Genomic DNA, 19553 nt, shown 5'->3' with positions numbered 1-19553 from the left:
GTATCTTTAGTTCTAAGATAAAAGAGCCTGAGATAATCGCACTTCAGTGAGATCCTGAAAGCCAATATTTCTTAAATCTTCTCTGAAGTAGTGAATTTAAGCACTTTTCTTGGAAAAAATTCTAATTTTAAAGAATTGAACCACAGATTTTAAAGGCAATGCAATTAACATTTTATTAACATATTTAATAGCTTTTATTTGATAAGGATATAATTTTAAGTTTATGAATGAGTTTCGAGCTAGAACAAAGAATTTATTCTTATTTTCAAAAATGAAACTTTATCGGCACGTGCAGTTTTGCGAAACATTTAGCAGGTATTAAATTTTTAAATAACAAGTGTTATAATTTTTATTATTGTTTTACTCTTACTTAATTATATTATAGTATATTTCCCAATTTTGGGAAAGAAGCTATACACATTACAAATATATGAAGTGTCCAGTTTTGCAAAGTATATAAAGTAGAAACTTCATTTTCATTTACTACAAGGAATACAAAATATTTAGGCAATGAAAAGAAACCAGTAGGCAGCATGATACAATTTCTAAATCACTAGACAGGTGATGAAGTAATCACTAGATAGTATGGTAATGAAGTCTTTTCAGAAAATAATGCGAGTAATGTTAGGATCAAGTTACACAAAGAGCAAATATTTTCTTTGGACGTATGCTTTTCATACGATAATGAAACAGCTTTAGTTGAACAATGTATATTCTTCAACAGAAACTTTGTAGCAGTATTTATATTATTCTTGTTTGACGATCTTCAGTTACAAAGCTTCAGTTAATATCACGCATATTTAAATGGTCTTAGGAAATGATTTTCCTTTATATACTGTGAAAGTGGTGCTGTACTCACTCGAACAATGCAAAAGTGCAGAGGTTCGTAGATATGTGCCAACCAGATGCACCTGACATACTTTATCATTATCTAAAACGACATTTGCATTGGGAGTGATATGCATTCGTTGGATTGAATAACAGAATACATTATGGTATAACCACTATTCAAGCAAACTGAGTCAAATTTGATTTGTAACTTGTAGATGCCCGCAGATAAATCATGGTGGAACCGCCTTGCTGTTGAAGTCAAGGAAAGTCGCATCGATGCTGTGGCGTTTTTTAAAGTCTTGCATTTTTTGTAAACGAATAAAATTGGGAATCACACAAAACTTCTTTCAGTCAATAGCAAACTGTAACATTTTAAGTAAGCAATATATTGAAATATTGTATATTAACAATCGAAGCTGTAGTCCGATTTTGCTTGCCATTGGTACTGTTCTCCGCTATGGACATTTTAAAATTTAGGTTATATTTATCAGTTTATTTCACATGCTTTCTCTAGTTCCCACTGTTGGTAGCTCTTTAAAGTGAAGATTGAATATCTAAAAATAACATATTGCAAATAGTTCCAGTTGTTAAGCAAAACTGATTAACTCTTGTTGAACTATTCCTGGGGACGTAATTTATGTCCGTTTGTCATTTCTTGCAATCTTTAAATTTTTTCCAGTCTGCAGCTCACCGATGGAAGTACCTTAACCACCGCCGTATAAATATTGAATACAGTAAACCTTACCGTTATCGAAGCGTTAAAATCATACCACACAAATCTGGTATGTCACGAGTTTACGCTACTCGTCTTAAAAACTTTCCAGAGATGTAATATATGAATTCTTATTTGAGATCACCACTGACAAATGAATATTTGCAATGATATTTGATGACAGGGAACAAAGTCTGTGAATCAGTATGGTGGAAGAAAAGAATTTCCTTCAAAAATTTAGAAAAATCTAATTTACAAATAACTGTGCTTGTTATAATGGTGTTTTGCATTTTTTTCAATAAAGTTTATATGGACACATTTTGTTTCTTAACTGAAAATGAACTGGAAGTTAAAACTGAGCTTATTGTATAGCAAAAATTTACAATATAATTTTTTTTTGCATATGACATTTGACAAATGTAAGTGAATGGGACACCGAAATTTTTCCTAAATACATTTTTATACAACAAAACCGAAAGATTTGTGAAATATCTGGCCTTTGCAGAGGAAGTTGGTTAAGCCATGATCTAAGATTGGAAAATGCTCAAAGGCCTTTTTTGAAGAGGGGCGGCTACTGTATTTTGTTTCAATTTTTCTCACCAGAGTTCACAAACCAATAAATTATTAACCTTTAAGTTATTTGCATTTCACCATTGCAGCAAGACAAGCATCAAGTGTATAAATCCATTCCATTGTAAAATGTAGCTAAGTCATTTAATATTTTGTAATCCCGTCATCACATATTTAGTAGATAATTACACACGTTTTCACATGTTTAATAATAAAAAGCATTTTGGAATGTGTGTATCGAAAAACTCAAGAGATGAAATAATTTCTTTTTAGTTTCTTACTTTGCTGTTTTATTAGTGTGTATTGTTTATTTTCTACGGAATAGTGATGTATATCTTTTAATCGATTATTATTAAACTTCAATACGTGTTGAAAACATAATTTTGTTTAACATATAACTGTCATTTCTTTATTGTAAATACTTGTAAATTAAGGAAATTTATTTATTTATTCATTTCATAATTTCTCTTGAAAACCACTAAAATATATTTAGGTACTCAAAATAGTCGATACGATAACATTCACTAAATAAGAGAAGCGGAATTTTTATAATGTTTAAAATAAAAATTGCTTCAATGAAGGATGTTGTCAGTAGATCTGGAAAGCTAGTTGCATTCTTATAGGCATAGGTCATAAATGCATAAATTTACCATATTTCTTCTTCAACTGATCATTGTGTAATATGTAGTTACCACGATTCAATACCATGAAAGGTATATAGATTAAACAATTCTGAAACTTTTATGAAAGATAAAATCTTAATATAAAAGTTAAAACTAAAATTTAATTTTACTTTTCAGTTGCTATATTTAAAAAACAATGTGCAGCAATATCCGTTGAATTATGATTAACACAATTGTACGATGCTATAGAGACATTTTAGAATCATTACGTTTGTTTCGGAGCAGGAAACAAAAAATGAGCAATGCCTTCGCCAGGACTTAACTCCAGACCTCACGATTACCAGCCAGATGTGCTTTCAGTTTTATCACGAAGGCACATGGTAAGGAGAAAGGAAACTCCTTACAATATCATTTTCAAGTTTTAGTATATTTCTATATTAATCTTTATTTCATAAGCCTAGAAGCAGTTTATTTGTTCGAAGGAATATAAGGAAATCTTGTTGGCAAATTCATTAATATGGGCTTTATGAGGTGACAACATAAAAGAAAAGAAATCTATAAGAAATATAATCAAAAATACATTTTTATTCATGTCAAAATCCCAACCAAAAAGCATTCAAAATACAAACATTTACAATTAAGTAGTATATACAACCAATACGTATATTTAAAAAATAATTGGCATTTCTTGGTAACGAAAAGAGTACCATTAAATAAGAGACAAACACTATACATAAATCATATATACAATCTATATACACTCGCACACGACCAGCATGTCAAATGTACAGATTTCAATTAAGGCACTTCATTGAAAATTTTTAGAAATCTTGTTACGGAGAATCAATATTATACATGTTTTCCTACTTCAAAAGACAAAATATTTGTTTCTTGAGAATAATCGGACTTAGGGATCTTTACTCGTCACCGAGAGGTTGGCCAGAGTGGAAGCAAGTAGGCTGATATTACACTAATAAGTGGGGGTAAAGGCACACGCAAACAGCTAAGGCTTACACGAGAAGTAGGAGCAATTACCCTCTATTTACCTCTGTAATCCAGGGAGATCATTTTACACTTAAATGCTCCATTTTTAATTTCAGAAACATGAGCTGGGAATAGTAGCATTTCTAATACCTTCTACTGAGTGAATTTTTATTTAAAGATAAAATTGTTTTTAATGAAACGTCAGTCATTTGTTCTTTAAACTTTCATTCAATCTAGATGAATAGCAGCCACAAGGTACTACATTTATAAAATATTCTTGAATCAATATTTACAAAAATTTTTCATTGGATATTTACGTTGATGAATTCCTTTTAAATCCAAAATCCTTTTTAAGTAGAAACGAGGAAAACGAAAGAAGCTCACAAAGATGCTTTCATTGAGGAAGATCAGCATATGCCAACAGCGATCATAACAACAGCGACTACTGCACAACAGGAATCAGCAATATTTTTAGAAAACTACGACAGCAACGAGCTCTTGTCCTTAGATATCTGCTAACAAGTTTATAGCTTGAGTCTTGTTTCTTCATTTCTCCAACTGTAAAGAAAAACAGAAAGAATATTTGTAATTGAATGTAAAATAAGTATTAAATAAAATAACAGTAATACTAAAATAGTGGCATGTTTGCTTTATTTTATAATACAGCTGCTATACTAATTATATTTATACATCATTTCCGAATTTTGCATTAAGACAGCATTATTCATATAATTATAGCGGCTAAGACTAAGCGTAATAGTTACAAAAAGAACAAAAAATTTAGCCGTGTGTGCAGAAATTTACGAAATTAGTTTGTAGGGTTTATATTTATTTTAACTAACATTTATTTTTATTTTAAGCTATCTTTCCTGTCAAGTCTTTACTTTCCCCTAGAATTGCCAACGCCAGAGTATGTAAATCGTAGTAGAACGCGCAGAGTATTCAAATTTCAAATTTTAGCAGAAGTAATTTGAGTTTAATAGAAGGGAAGCGAGATTGTAAGTGTGCTTCTTGAATCACGAGCGTGAAGGTTGCTTTGTAGAAAGTTTAAGAACCGCGCGTTTCGGCCTGTGTGCCTATTTCGACAGTTCGTTGAATCTTTCAAATTCTTAATCAGAAAGTTTGCTGAATCTCAGCTGTATCTTAGAACGCGGTTAAGTTAGTTACGATTATAGAGCCTCGTAGGTAGTGACTTTTTTTTAGTTGCATTTTTGTCTATTTTGTTCAACCGCCGGGTCGGCGTAGTTTGTGAGTGTCAAGTGAACGCAACTGTGATTTCTAAAGTGAAATAAAAAGGGAGTTAAACCCTTCTTAAGAGTTTGTGTAATTTCCAGTTCATAGCAGTCACTACTACTGTTGCTGACAAGTTGGAGCTTCCCAACATCATAAGTTAAAAATTTTGTAGCTTTTAAAATCAGAAATTCGGTCACTCAGCTTCGAAAATAATAATTAAAATTCACTTGCGCTAATAATTTCTGATAATACTGGAATACTGTTTGTAGAGTTTTCTTCTTAATTAGTTTAATTTCTTGAACCTTTCTGAGATTGTCAGACGAGTTGTATGCAATGTAGAGTTTGTTTAACATTTTAACTACAGATTCAAAAGAAGATTTAAATAACTTTTTTAATTTTAAATTTAACAGATGCATGGCTTGTGCTTGCATCCTCAATCTCCACAAACTGCGAGGTTTTAGATCATCAGATTAAGACTTAGCCAAGTAAAATTTAAGCTGGATATTCAGAGTGCTAAAGCCTAACATGCGTTAACTGAATTATAGCTAAATTTGCGAGTGATTCGTTTTGCAAAAAGGATAAAACCGGATAATGTAAATCTCACAGCCGGGAGAAGAAATAAAACTACGTCAGTGTCACCGCCAAAGCTCGCTGTCTAACTTTCAAGACTCCTATTTTTATACATATCTACCTGATTTACATACCGTTGAGAGCTAATGAAAAGTGAAGTGATACTACAGTTCATCTAAAAGATATTGGTTTAATTAACATAAACTTATTTCGCAAGGGTAATGTCGGGGGCAGGGGAAAAGACGATTAATTGAAAATCACTATTAAGTCGAAGCCAGTAAAAAATATAGGAAAGACAAATATCCTACGATATAAATTAAGACAGAAAAAATGCTGTTAACAGTTTACTTGTATCATCAAGCAGTTTGATTAGGAAAGTAATTTTTTTAGCTATGTAAATTAAATCAGTTTTAAAAATATAAAGACCACACTATAGCTATGAAAGAACAAACATCATTGGAAATGAAGAAATTAAGTAACAAATGACATTAAAGAACAATATTAGCAAATAATAAACTTGAATGCAATAATTTACGATAGTAATTTTACTGTGGTTCCAAAGTAAATTTAACTCTTGTTCAGACAGGGCCAGCTTAGTCTGCCCCCAGTTAATCGGGAGTTGACTGTATTTATGTGCTGCTTGTACTAGTAATTCCTGAACAACTCTCACGTATTTCAAACTACCATTGTTCAGGGTCTTACCCACTTGGGCATTAGAGGGGTCCAAATGAAACTAGGACCTGCTTTCGTCAAGAATGTGCCATGGGGCTTCACTTTCAAGAGGCTTTCGAATCTTGCTATTTAGTTAAAACATTTAAAGTTTCATGCATTTTTTTCCAAATTTAAATTTTTTAATTAAAATATTTTTCTACAAAATTTAAATAAATTTTTTCCAAATTTAAAATAAAAAATTTTATTTATTCAAATGTGGAAGAGATTATTTTCTTCCAAATCTGAAAACTAATTTAAGATTCTTAATTCTGCATTTTATTTATGTACTAGATTATGAGATTGATAAATAATTCAATTGCCTTAATTTGGGAATTGTTCTATACTTGAATCAAGATTTATAGTAAAATAAACAAGAATATTTAAGTATTATTTTATTTCAGTTTCTTCTAAAAAAAAAGTGAGATTCTGATATAAAATATAACACATTCCAAACTGAAATTGCAATATAAAAAGGTAAAATATAATGTTTTGTTGAAATATCTGAAGGAAAAATATGAAATTATAACATTATTTCGAAAAATATTTTACAGGAAATATTATTTGCATCAATGGCATCTTGACGATCAGTGACAGGTTTTTCTCCCGGAACTGTGGTTTTTTAAATCCGACCCTAAATGAAACATTAAAACAAAAACAAAACAAAAAAGGGGGGGGGGACTTTCGAATTCATGTAATCTTTTTTGAGTGTTTGGTTAAACAGGGTTTTATTACAGTTTCGTTTAAATACTTGACAGATTGTTAATGAACTGAATGGACATCATATATTTTGCAAAACTATTAAATTCCTATATTTTGTTTGGTATCACTTAGAATCACTTCTAGACTATCGAATACTTACACAATTGAAAGTTCCCTATGTAATCGGAAGCATTTAAATATTTTGGACCCATTCCAGAAATTATGCGAAATCCAGCAAAGGATGGCTGAAGCTATAACATATCTTTATAGATCAAATTTTCAAATTTGTGTTTAAATTTCGCTGCCTTAGGTATGCTTAGTATTCTGAAGAGTTAATCAGAACTCAAAATCAGTTAAGAGCTTCTCTTCATACCATGCGTTTCGACAGCCAACTAAGAATGGTGATTTAGTTTGTTTAGAGAATAACGACTAAAATAAGTTTCAGTATAGCTTTGCTTATGATAATACGTAATTTGCATTTGAAGAAGTTTTAGTTACAACATAGCCTAATACAAAACCATAAATTGTTCCTTAGCCTGAACATGCGCCTCAAGACCATGAAAAAATAAAAGCAAGAAGTTAATCTCCTGTTAATCATGTGTCTTAGTCAAGCGTGGTGACAATATGACATTGCCCAGTTTTAATTTAATTATAATCCAAAGTAAGTAAGGGATGGAATGCGAACATATCACGCTTTTTTTCCATCAGCTTCACGAAAAATCTTTTAGACAGTTGGATATTAAATTTTCCTATTCCGTAGACTCATTGTAATTATCAAAAACCATTAACTTGCTAACCATTATGACAACTTTTCCTAACCATTATGACAACTGGACGGCATGCCACTCCATCGGTTTTTGCTAACAAATAATAGAGAGGAATAGCTTATTGAACGGAGCCTCTTTCTTCCTTTAATAGCCAAACAATAACTGAAACAAAACAATAATGTGAACACGTTTTTGGAGATCAGGGTCTTGTCAATTGGAGCCTGATGTTAAATGGTGTCATGGAAATACCAAGTTAATACTTTACATGCATAGACTCGAACACCCACATGCTTTGCACGCCTGTGTGGAAAGTAAGCAAATAAGCTATGTAGTTACATGTACATCCTGAAGAAGAAAAGAAAAGCAAAGCGAGAGAGAGTCTCTTTTCACAAAGTGGCTAATTAAACCCAAGAACTGCAGCGTAACCAAACGTAACCGAGAACCCAGTTGATGCTCTATTGTCCGAACAGTTGGGGACTCCTTTGCAAAAAATACTCCAGCGGATCAGAACTCGTTTGGTAACGCTAGCTGAAAACACAGCCTTACCTCCTCCTCTCCAAGCGCTTCGAATTCATTTTCAAGGGAATGCGAAGCTTTTGTGATGGTAAAAAAGGAATCTTATTGTGTTGTTTCCAACATCCTTTCATGAGCGGAAATGACGTCTATTTATCGCATTTTAAACGCTTTCACTCGTTCAATGTCTGCATGTCATCCCTTCCGCGGCTTCTTAGATGCGGATGTTCCAACAGGATAAACATGCTTTACATATCGAAATCGATACCTTGTCACAGAAACACATTACTTTCTTATTCTAATATTCTGTATTTGTACTTAAGCACCTTCCGTTGCTCTCGAAAGATATTAGAGATCTCTCGAGCCAGTCCGGTGCAGGTTTGAAGGAGCTGTTTCTCTTGATTCAATTTTATTCTTATTTTAACAATGACTAAGGTTTTTCTCTCCATTTACCCCTACTAAAATATTTTCCTCGGCATTCTTAAAAAAAAAAAAGAAATGTCTGAAAGCTTTCAAATTTTATATTACTCCCAAAGAGGCGTTTTTCCATTTACATACGCATACACTTTTCGAGAGCATTTGATCTGTTCCTTTGGGCTAAAAATATTTAAAAACGGCCTATCTTTATGATTTCCGATACATAGTCTCGCGCGCTGAAGATAATCCCTCCCATACTGTGTTGCCATTGCTTACTTTGAAATAATTGAGTTTGTTTTACGAAGTATGAAACGCAACATAAAACAAATTTGAAATACAATATTCGGGCTTCCAGGTCCCTATATTTAAAATCTGATGGCTCTAGGTACCGTCGTTTTTTCACAGTGCGAAGCACATGCAAATTATTCATTATTTAATTTCTTTAAATACAATACACGGCGATACTATTTGGTGGCAACAATTTGAAAAATGATTCAAGCTTTTATAGTGATTCAACTCTGGCTAAAGCTCCTTTGGGCTAAAAATTAAAAAAAAGTAGTTTTTTTAATTATTCTCTATATACGACTGACAAAACGATATAATAAAATGACGTAATTTATTAAACTCTCTGAAAGCAATTTAGTATTACTATGAATCCTGCTTAAAGGGCCTAACTCAGATTTTATAAAATGAACAAATGGTTCAAATTAATCAGATGCTGACTGGCGGAAATTTATTACACGCCGAACTTTTAACGAAAATATTGTTTCTTTCATGAAGATCACCAACCGTAGTTTTCGGAACTTAAAGTAATCGAAACATATTAAAGATTGACTACGTAATAAGTAAGATTAATTGGAATAGTGATTTCACCAATAGAAAGTGATATTGCTGATAACATTGACTTTTCTTTTTTTCCTTTTTTTAATTCAAAGCTATTAAAGAAAAAAAGATGTGCAACATTAAGCTTCAACTGTTCATTTAAAATTAAAAATTTTTCGGTCGCTGTCTTTTATGTAAGAAGAAGAAATTAAAAGTTGTTTACATATGATTTTTAAGTTTCAAACTCGAAATCTTCGACTGATTTATTCGCTGTAATTTAAGTACTCACATATCTTTTGCGAAAAGTTCTTTCATGATCTCGTTATTTCTGTTTTGCAAAGGCGCCGGAAAAATTTGTTTTTCACAACGCCAAATACATTAAGGCAGGTCCTACACAGAACGTAAGTCCGAAATTTTAATAATTTTTTCCGAAATGCAAGGGGGAAAAAGATAAAGAGCAACATATATCTTAAAAAAAAATAAACTGTGTTATTGAGGATTAGCAGAGGTTTCGTAAAACCAGTGCGAATATTTTTTTTTTTTATTTTTGTTGTGACGTCCCACTTACCTATAATGCGCTAAATCATCTGTTTGAAAACAGTCTCTGTTTGACGAAAATGGCCACTGCGAAAGCATATAAGTATCTTTGTATCTAAGGCGCAATTTTTAAAAGGCATAAATAATACTAGAAGAATTTGAGCTCTCTAAAATGAAAAAGCATCTAACTGATTTGGTAATTTTTTTGAGACACGCATCCTTTATGAATTTTATTTATAATTTTCACGAAGTGAAACATATTAAACGGAAATAAAGTGAGGAAAAGAATTAAATGCCTCAACCATCTTCCGCAGCTGTCGTTTCCATGGTTACAAGTCATGGAGAAAGGAAGAAAATAACCTTAAAGTGCCTATTCTGATGCAACCGACAAGTTTTCAGATAAAATTTTTAATACTGACATCTTGTAGGCCTGATAAAGTATTTCTATTTGTATCAACGAAAAAAAAAAAAAAAAAAAAAAAAAAAAAAAAAAAAGAGAACGAAAGAAGATTAAAAAATTAAACAATGAATAATGTGTACTTAACCACACGATTGCCGGAAGTTTCTTCAGTAATGTGTATGTAAATCCTTAAATCAAACTTTCTCACCCTTCAGAAAACACTGAAATAATTTTCAGATAAACGGGAACTCCTGCAACTCTTTCCTCTCTGTAGTAGACAGCGCATTGACATAAATCATGCGTTTTAGAGTATGATAGTTTAATAGTTGTAAGGTTTATTTTAATAAATGCAATTTCTGCTTATGTTAAATCTGTTCTATTTTCCTACTATTTCGTCTACCCTATGAAAATATCTAAATGAGAAGAGTTTCAGATAGGGATAAGAAAATCTAAGACAAGGAGAACTGGCAATGATAAAAATCCGCTGAGCACTCTTTTAGTCGTTTCCAACGTGAGCGATATTTTCTGTCTATTGCTGAGTTTGTTTTGATGTTGAATATCAAGTAGTAGTTAGTAAAATTATCCAGGTGCGAGGTGCTAGTGTAAAATTTTAGATGTATGAATTGAAAACAGTTTAAAATTCCGTGTCGTATGTAATTCTCATCATACGTGGAAGTAAATTTATGCTCTTTAATTTAGTTTTGCACTCCAAGTTAAAGTAAGGAATAAATTTGTTAGTTTCCAAAGTTAAAGTTAGGAATAAATTTCTGATGTATTTTAGTAGCCTGAAATTTTAGTAAAAGTAGGTACGAAGTTTCTGCATTCGGACTGAAGATTAATTACGCTAGTTTTATATTTAGCCGAAGGGAGTTTAACTTTATATAGTAATTTTAATTCTTTGATTAAAATCCTTTGATAAAAAGATTATTATAATCAGAACATACTACCATTTTAAATAGATTTTTGCTATTTTCTACCTCCATAACATACCTACGTTTTTTAATTTCTTTTAAAACGCCCTCCGAAAAAGTATCCTGCCTCAAGGCTTCCACGCTTTACGATAATAACTGCCAAATTTTATACTTCGCTAAGAACTGTGTTTTAGTCCGGTCTGTTTATCTTAGCTAATATTTATTTCGTAGTATTCTCTCGGTTTTTGTAAATGTGATGCACATTATTAAAGCAACTTAAGGAGGCTTACGTTTTCTTTTACTTTGATTTCCGTTTGACATTTTTAAAAAATATATTTAAGTTTCATGCGTGAGCAACCTTGAACTGATTGTTCGTAGAGTTGTACAATGTCTTTAGCTGCCACCCATATAATCGAATGCATGACACTAATATGCAGAGCATTCGTAATGATCTAAGTAATGCCCCACAACACAACTTTATTTCTTTGCAGCTCTGCTATGATTTTATATCGTTCCCCCCTCTCAAGAGAGAGAGGGGAAAAAAAAAAAAAAAAAAAAAAAAAAGAAGAGACAATGAAATAATTCTGAAATCCATCTTACGGATTTCAGTTATAAAAGTTGTTGCAGAATTTGGTAATAATAGCATCTTGTGATGTAGAAGTTCCCCACTTCCCCACAAGAATTTCTTTCCATAATTATAACCATAGTTCTAAACCGTAATTATAAACCATAATTACGGTCATTCCATAATTATAACCATAGTTTTCGTAGAAAATTGAATACATCGTAGAAAAATTTGAAATTTTTGTGTCATAGAATTTCTTAGAACTCAAGAGTGCATGAATTATTTATTTATATTTATACTAAATATCGAATTAATTATAAAATTAAATATCATTGTTAAATTACTTGTAACACTCCCTTTTTTTTTAAATATGTTTACTCCTTTGAAAGTAATACCGATATATAGCTGGGGCTCTTTAATTTTCCTAAATTCTGACATTCAGGCATAAAGTTGGCCACCCATTGTATATAGATTAAGAAAAAAGTATATAAGTTTAACATCTTTTGTTTTTGTAATACATGCACAAATAATAAGCATTTTCCATTTCTATGGACATACGTGAAAAAATTATTTTTTAACATACTGGTTTACTGGGGCATCATTCGTTTCCGTCCCTTGAAATTCTTCCTGAAAATTTTTGATTACGCCGTACAGATCTTAATGAATTTTCATTAACCTAGCTTGTGAATGAAGGTTTACGATAAGCACTAAAGGAGACAGAAATTCCTCATTTAATTCTGCTTTGAATGAAATAATTTTGCTGCATACGTGTTTTAAAAAAGATTTCATTACTAAATGTTTCTTGAAAGATTGTTAATGTATACACACATATGATTGGCTTTCCAATGGCAACAGTTTCGTCAAGGGATACCTTTTTTTTAGAAAAAATATTCAAAATTTAACATTTTTACGGTTTCACCACAAAGAGAATTTTAATTAGTGAACTATTCATAAAATTTTCTTAAGGAAAAATTTAAGACTAGTTCTTTGTTATACGGAATTGGTGCTGAAACAAAATTATATTATTTAAAATACTTTTACCTGATGAAAAAATACCGATTTTAAAAGTTATGTAAAATGTAATTTGAGAAATAAAATTTCCAATTTTAGCATTTCTTGAAATTATGCTTTTATGTTACTTTTTAAATGAAGTAAATCTTGGCATGAATAAATAATAGTCCTTGTTACTACCTTTGCACGTGATCTCCAAAGAGTTTAATCAGAAGTAATTCGGTTAATTTTCACATTTTGTTTTTCGGCTATGCGTTATGAGTTTCTATGAGCTATGAGTTACTACTTCAGCTATGAGTTTTCATTATGCAGTGTTTCCATCATTGATGTCTTCCTGTTAAACCCACATTAATATTTTTAAGTTTTTGCATTTTAGGCATTTACGTGACTGAGACTGCTGTAGTCTGAAACCTATCTTATTTGATTCCTTTTTAACTTTAAACACCCCTTCCTTGGAAACACCTTCACCTCAGGACAATTTGTTTAAGAGAAAGGATGTTTCGAAGAAGTCTTCCTAAGCAGAACTGGCTTATATTCACGTTACACATAAGGAAAGCCACGAAAATACCCATGCAGACCAACTATTTTGCCGGAATTCGAAACCAAATTGTACTACCAATGTTGAATGTCTTATCTGATTCGGCCAGTGGTCGACCAAATAAAATAGTGGAAAATGTAATAATGAAAATTATATATATATAATGAAAAACTCTCATTAACAACATAATAATTTCTAATGTTTAGATAATTCCAATATAGAATATTGTAAAGTATCGCTAAATCTTTCTTTCCCAACGATGCTAGCGAAGGTTATCTGAATATGGCACAGCACATAAAGGCTATCTGCCTTAGAAGAAGGATACATTCGTAGAAGAGTTTCAAAGAACGAGCAGCAGTGATTAACGTATGTGCTACTTAAATTACATATTCAGTACATTATTAGAGAAATGATAAAAATATCAGAAGGTAACTGAATAAAACATAGTATATAAGAAATATAAAATACGACAATAAGAATAAAAAGGGGAAGGGAAAAATATACAAAATAAAATACTAATTGCAACAAATAAAACAAAAGAAATATTTATATTTAGAACTACAAAATGAAAGAATTGAATGTGACAAATGCTATTTTTATTCATTGTTGATTTTCCTTCAAATCACTTTAAAAAAAAATTGCATTTAGTTATTTCTTACAATTTTCCTGTACTGACCCAATAACATATATGTTTTCCTACTACATTTTAAATTTTAATTACATATTTGTTTATTAACTATCAGCAATGGCGTTAGCAAAACAGCCTTTCCTTTAACAACCGTGCACTCTGCTATTCAGGTTAAATCTCTGACCCCTATTTCTCGTAGGGCGTCCGTTAATCTGCCGGAACTATGTAGGTTAGCAGTTGCCCTACAAGGAATCTGCATAGACCTCGATTGCATACAACACATATTAGCATAGATACTTTGAAAAAGACTAACTCATATTCGAAGGCACATTTTATTTTAACCGATGCATCAATTGCTGCTTGATGACCTGACTTCTTTGTACTCAGTCAGAAATATATATTTCACAGGTGATCGATTCGAAATTATTTTGCCAATTCACGGGCATTTCTTTTCTGTCCTATAACTATCGATATTGTATTACCTTGTATCATGCTAAAAGGTTGCATGCCTGTGTATCCATAAAGATGTTGAACGAGAAATTCGGAACCTTTATTTTATTTTTTGTTACTTATATAGTAATTTGCGTAAATGTTGTTTATACAGATTTTCTATACATATAAAGTAGACCCCAATTAATTGGAGTAGGGTGGAGTAGGTGAAATTTATTTATTGGGGAAAAGTGGGAAAATAACATACTATCAGAATAAAGGGCAAAGATTCCTATAGGGGAGGAAAGGAATGCTTGGGGGTAATAGCAGCGATAGCAAACTAGCAAACTGATGTCCCAGTATTTAGGTTGGGCTATCTGAATAAGGCAAACACCACGAGCGATATCTGCCTAAGGGAAGGGATGCCTTCATAAAAGAATTTCTAAGGAAAATTGTCTTATTCACATGACCACGAAACCAAGCTTTGACCAGAGAGAAAAACATGAAAACTAGCCACGCAGCTGGCCCGTTTGCCTGGGATCAAACCCAGGGCGAATTCCCAACATTCAGGGGTCTTATCGACTTGGCCAATAAGTGGGACTTCCCACTATTTAGGAGCTCTTTTTATCCAGAACAGTACGTAATTTGTTTGCCCATAACATTGAAATTAAAAAATACTTTAAAAAAATTTTTAAAAAATCTGAAAGGTTTCAGATTTTAAATTACGTTCAAAGGCGCTTTTTTTAGCATTTTGTGTGTTACCTTTATTTATTAAATATCATGTTCTTCGCACTTAAACCATAAAACTCAGTTCAACAGCAATATCGCTTAATAACTTTAAAATGAGCATATCTTTAGAATTTCCGATACAGTCTCGCGCGCTGGAGATAATATTTCCCCCGTACAGTGTTGCCATTGCTGGCTTTGAAATCGTTTAGTTGTTTAATAAAAAATTCGTTGAAGTGTTACAAAATCTGAAATCGATAATAAAACAAATTCCAAATTTCAAATTTGGGCTTCCAGATGCCCATATTCGCAGGAGGACTACGTTATTCAGAATTGGATGGCTCTAGGTATCGCTGTTTTATCCAAATGCGAGAAACATATATTTATGCAGATTCTTCATTATTTAATTTCTTTAAATATAATACAGGGCGATAATATTTGGTGGCAACATTTTGAAAAGTGAAACAACGCTTATCGTAAATCGACGCAAAATGCCAAAAGGAAATTAACAGTCCTTCTGGGCAAATCGCCCCTTTGGACTAATAAATTACTAAATCGTAAAATCAAGTCATGTGTACGATAAATTAAACGTAAATTAAGTCTTTTGTTTTAAATTCCATCTATCAGGCCCTGCTCTAAGCTTTTTGCCGCCCAATGCAGTCTTTGTGATTCCTAAATTCTGCCTCCTAGTACCTCTCAAAGTATAAAAAAAATTTTGTCATCCGGTTCATTGAACACGTTGCGTCGGATTTAACTCCTATCGAAATTCAAGAGTAATACAAAGAAAAACGTTATTATTTTAATTTTAAATGTTTCTGGTTCTGAATGTAGATTTAATTCTGCATAACCATATAAACTTAAACTCCAACGTTAACCATGTATGTCGTCCCGTATTACGTCGGTTAATATGGGAAACCCCTCATAAGTCTATTTTATATATATGATACTGGGATAATCATACGAAATTTTGTAGCTGAGGTTTTTAACAATTAAGATATTGTAAGAAGTTTGAAAACCTCAGACTTGCTTATGAAGATCTTAAATCTCTTACCTTAAACTAATCTCAAAGAAACAAGCCAATAGACAATGTCACACATGTAAGAGCCCTCTTTGACATTTTCATGTTAGAAATCAAAATAAGTTAAACAGTTAAGCAGTAACAGCTTAAAAATTCAACACATTACCATACACATATAGAGAGAAACATAGACATATAAAGAAGATTAAAAAATAGTAAGGTATTAAAAATAAACATATAAATAGACATTTAAAAATTAAAATAAGGAAGTTAAAAAACAACATATCTTACAGTCAGGCAACTGACTGCAAAATTAAAGCGGAAAAATATATTATCTTTCCAAGAAATTATATATCTTTTCTATTGAATCCTAGATACAAGTAACCTTCATATAACACGGTAGATAAGTTCCTAGAAAATATCATGTTGTGTGAAACCGCGTTGTACGAGACCCAGAGGAAGTATAAAAAGGGGAGTTACGTTCCGAAAACTTATTAAAAACAATTTGTTTCTTAATTATACATAAAGAACTTAATTTTTATTAAAATATATGTGAATGTACAACACAAAACAAAAAATATTGCATATTGTAATTTAGCGCAACTTTAGTTTAATAAATTTCTTCGTTGTCATTGCTCAGTATAATCAACAGAGAACGTTTTTTCGTTAGAATGTGATCGCTTTCGGATTTTCTTCCTTCATTTAAAGTTCTGGCATTTTCTTCCCTCTTTAAAATTTGTAATTTTACTTTGCTTACTAGTTCTTACCGGGTCATTTTAAATTTCTCAATATGGAGCTAGACAGTTTTGCAGCTTCCTTTTGAATTTTCAGCTTATTTCAGCGGAAGAGTCTGCACTGAAAAAAAAATAATTCGAGATATTCAGCTAAGCGAAGAACTTCTTTTAAAGTTTTTAATATTAAACTATTAACTTCACAATCTTCATCAGTGATAGTGTCCTCAAAATCGATTTGATTTACAGCTTCGGATGCCATTTCAGTCGAATCTTCGTCAATTTCCTTTTCCGCTAATAAATCTTGTATATCCTCAATAGTCATGTTCACAAAACCTTCGCCTCCGATTGATTTAGCAAGTTCTACTATGCCACCAATTTCATTTTCTGGAGATTCCCGCACGTTTTCTAGTTAAACTGAAGAAGGCTATATCTTCTTCCTAACATGCATTTAACGTTGATGCTTTCAGTTCTTTTCAGCGGCAAAGATACGATGTCGATTCAGTTTTTGATCGAAAATGTCTTGCATTACATTAATCGATTTTGAATCGGTTACGTCTAAAATCTACTGTAATGCTCTACTTATGTAATATGTTTCAAAGGTATAAATAATATCTTGATCCAATGGTTGGAGTAACGAAGTAGTGTTAGGTGATAGGAACAGTATTTTGACATTGGGATGATTCAAATCTTATGGGTAACATGGAGCATTATCTAATAGTAATAGAGCCTTGAAGCTCAAATTTTTCTGCCTTAAATCAAATTCAGTGTCTGGCATAAAACAATTTAAAAACCAATCTTTAAATATATTTCCATCTATTCAAGCTCTTGGGTTTGCTTTCCAATACACCGGTAAGGTGTTTTTATTTACGCCTTTAAGTGAACGAGGATTTAAACATCTATAAACAAACAAGGGTTTTGTCATAAAGTCGTACTGCAGAAAAATACACAAAATAGCGTTAGACAATTTTTTATATAAGGATGCAGTTTTTTTTTTTTTTTTTTTTTTTTTTTCTTTTCGTTATAAAGGTTCGACTGGGCATTTTTGTTTCACCAAAGCCCAGTTTTGTCGGCATCGAAAACTTGAATCCTGGCAAACGAGCCAGCCCGTTTGCCAGGATTAAAACTTTGAATCGAACTACCAGTGTTCTGCGATTTTACCGCTTGGTGGCTGTTGTGCTACGTTAACCATTAAAAACACCAATGCAGCCACTCCATTCACCTGGATTCAAAACCTGATCGTTCTAAAAGTATTCAGCAATCTTAAACACGCAGCCTCTGGTTAGAAGCTTGAATTATTTGACTGACTGACAATAAAATTAAATATTTTCTTTTCTAGAACGTGTAATAAACTCATGGAATAGTGAAATATTACGTTGCTGTAATTGATTATTGCTAGAAAAAGTCATCGCAAGGAAGAAGTCAACATTTATTACAAAATCTCAGCAAATGGCAGCATAAAACATTGCTTATTATTCTAATTCATACCAAAAAGCATCGTGATGCTTATTTAAAGAATTCTCATTTCCATTCCTTACTCATGATAATAACAAAAGCACAATAACACAGAAAAGTAAATAAACACAGAAATGTAAATAATCTTAAAATCCGAAGTAATCTTAAAGCAATCAAAGCTTAATCTTCAAACATTCCGCACACACCATAACACAAAGTGACTAAAAGTTTTTTTTTTTATTACATAATGCTTCTTATAATGTTTTTAAATAATTAATGTGCTGCAGGCTTGCCTTTCTAAACAAACGCAAGCGTATTGGCATAAAATGTAAGTAACTCGTTCAGTCGAGTTTCGCAAGTCGAGTTTAAACAAATTCTAGAAAATCGCATAACACTTTTTCTTTTTTTTTCTTTTGTTTTAAAAAAGAAAAAAAATTTGCATTTTGCAACCTGTTAAAATTTCTAAAATTTCCCACGGATACACCTACGGATGATGGAATTTAAAAACAATAAAACGTGAAATGGTCGAAAAAATCGAACGCTTTTTTGAAAAATCGTCTGAAAGCAGTAAATTATGCTGACAATTCGGTTATTAACTTCATTCAAAAGATTTTTCTCGTTCGATTCGATCTGCAAAGATGATGAAAAACATGAAAAAAGAACATCAGAAGGAACCTAAAATCAAACGAGCTCAAGTTTCTAACTCATCTGCAAAACACTAGGCTGGACAAGCGAAACATCAATCTTCTGAATAGATATTCGAAATCATTTTAATCACAAGTGATTAATTTGAAAAGTTATTATGTCCGTTAATATATAAATTTATGTGGACATACAGACTTATACTATACTAGTACATTTACATACTGATAACATGAAAAACTTAATTCCTGTGTAATTAATTCGAAACATGTTCCGTAATCCGAGCTATTTATCATGATTGCTTTTAATTGCTCAGACTCTTTTTATGGGTGGGACAGGTCTGATTAGGCAAATGATTGAAGTTTAGCTAAACTTATGCAAAGCAGATGAGCCAATCAGCCTCAAATAGCTAAGGGTAAAAAGATAACACTATCTTTAGTTTGTCTTAATAGAGTTAATAATTACATTAAAATAGCTAATCGAAGGCAAAGAAAACACAGATTGAAAGTA

The 19553-nt window shown here is 31.7% G+C and overlaps 1 protein-coding gene across 1 annotated transcript in view; it reads right to left on the bottom strand.

Annotated features, from left to right (window-relative positions):
- Positions 1-3301: 3301 nt before the first annotated feature.
- Positions 3302-19553, bottom strand: part of LOC118203468 (uncharacterized) — a 62929-nt gene continuing 46677 nt past the window's right edge. The window contains exon 3 of the mRNA XM_035375742.2: positions 3302-4278. The gene's annotated coding sequence lies outside the window, so the exon portion shown is untranslated. The remainder of the gene's footprint in view (positions 4279-19553) is intronic.

This window comes from Stegodyphus dumicola, chromosome 4 (genome assembly GCF_044657685.1).
Source record: "Stegodyphus dumicola isolate Sdum_Otavi_A_Nest chromosome 4, ASM4465768v1".
Taxonomy (NCBI): Eukaryota; Metazoa; Arthropoda; class Arachnida; order Araneae; family Eresidae; genus Stegodyphus; species Stegodyphus dumicola.
The sequence above is the reverse complement of the archived record's forward strand: the minus strand, read 5'-3'. Positions and strand labels throughout refer to the sequence as shown.